This window comes from Gigantopelta aegis, chromosome 3 (assembly GCF_016097555.1).
Source record: "Gigantopelta aegis isolate Gae_Host chromosome 3, Gae_host_genome, whole genome shotgun sequence".
NCBI classification, from domain to species: domain Eukaryota; kingdom Metazoa; phylum Mollusca; class Gastropoda; order Neomphalida; family Peltospiridae; genus Gigantopelta; species Gigantopelta aegis.
The window spans coordinates 18874257-18876030 of record NC_054701.1 but is presented as its reverse complement, the minus strand read 5'-3'; positions in this window follow the sequence as shown (position 1 = coordinate 18876030).

Sequence of the window (1774 nt, the reverse complement as noted above, 5' to 3'; positions counted from 1 at the left end):
TCCGTGAGATATCCACTGGCAGATTCCACCAGAGGCATTGGCGCTGGCCAATCAGCGAACAGGTAGCGCCACAGACAAATGATGAGTTCTTCGCGAAGAGCCAATGTGCTAAGATTGCTAGTTAAACCACCCCAAGCAGAGCCCGCGACAGCCGAACTCGGATTACTCGATTGATTGGCAAAGCAGAAGTCGCTGTGACGAGCAGACGATAGTTCTCCTCGCTGGTGCAGATTTATTAACACGACGCAGGGCCGTGGGTAATGAGTGACGGGGGTGGGGGTCCATGTGGGGGTGCAGAGCTGAAATGTTCCAGATGATAAATTATTTTTACTTAATTGTTTTTTAAATTAATCCCAGATGTTAGAAAATCGTGTTTTAACTGTACTAAAACTTGTAACTATTTTTTTGTACTTTCTTTGAAGGGAATTCGCTACGTTTCCTTCAAATTGTCATAAAATCATGTTTTATTCCATCGAATCTTCGAAAATTTCCCGCGTGCTCGAAGTTTTGTAGAAATTATTTTAAACAGTTAATGGCAGATGAACTGCAAGTCTTCTTCTTCTTCGTAGCCCAGTGGTAAATCATTCGCTTGATGCGCGGTCGGTTTGGGATCGATCCCCATCGATGGCCCCATTGGGTTATTTCGCGTTCCAGCCAGTGCACCACAACTGGTATATCAAAGGCCGTGGTGTGTGCTATACTGTCTGTACTGGGATGGTGTTTATAAAAGATCCCATGCTACTAATGGAAAAAAATGTAGCGAGTTTCCTCTCTATGACTATTTCAAATTTACCAAATGTTTGACATCCAATAGCCGATGATTAATCAATCAATGTGCTCTAGTGTTGTCGTTAAACAAAACTAAATTTCTTCTTCTTCTTCGTTCAATCGTTTAAGGCCGTCTTATCAATTTATGTCGTTAGCACATGTCACTTTCTTGATAATTGTCGAGAGCATTTGATGTCTGACACAGCATTCCACAACTACAGTACGCTAACCAACCAAAGTGGCAATATCGGCGATCGGCTCGGCGGTCGCCTCGGCAGTTTCGGCGGTCATAGAAAAAAATATGTTAAAAAAACTGTTCATTATTATTATATTGACCATGTTTACATGCACATTGTTATTAACAGCTTCAAGTCATAAAAGTGAAACACCAATTTTTTAAAATAAATAAACTGTGAAACTGACTCACGTGCAACTTGCGTCAGCTGTGGAAGCATTCATTATATATGATGGGGATCAGTTTGATCAGTTTGACTTTTCGATGTCCCGCCGATTTAAAAAAAAATGGGGAGTGGACGGGTGGTTTGAGGGACGGATGTTTAAAACCAAATTGGCTATCAGACTATTTTGTTCCACACCAGTAACAACTTGCTGCGATTCTGCAAATTCGAACCGGTCACTTTGCTGCGAATCTGTGACCTCTTTATCTGTCCGTTGTTGTCAACTGCTGATATGTTATAAATTTAATTTAATTTAAAAAAAAAATAATAAAAACAAAACAAAAAAACAAAAACAAAAACAACTTTTATACCGCAGCGTTGACATATTTTTTTTAAATTAGAATAATTAAATTATTATCCTAAAACTTATGATATTGATATATTCCGATTGACACCTTAAATCATTCACTCTATATTGACTATAATAAATTTTAAAACCAAACACATGATGTAATTTAACTGACCGACAACCCTTGTAGATTGCTGAAAAAGGAAAACTATTAATAGTAATAAAGGAAAAGGAGGTTGGGGGAGGGGGGGGGGGGGGG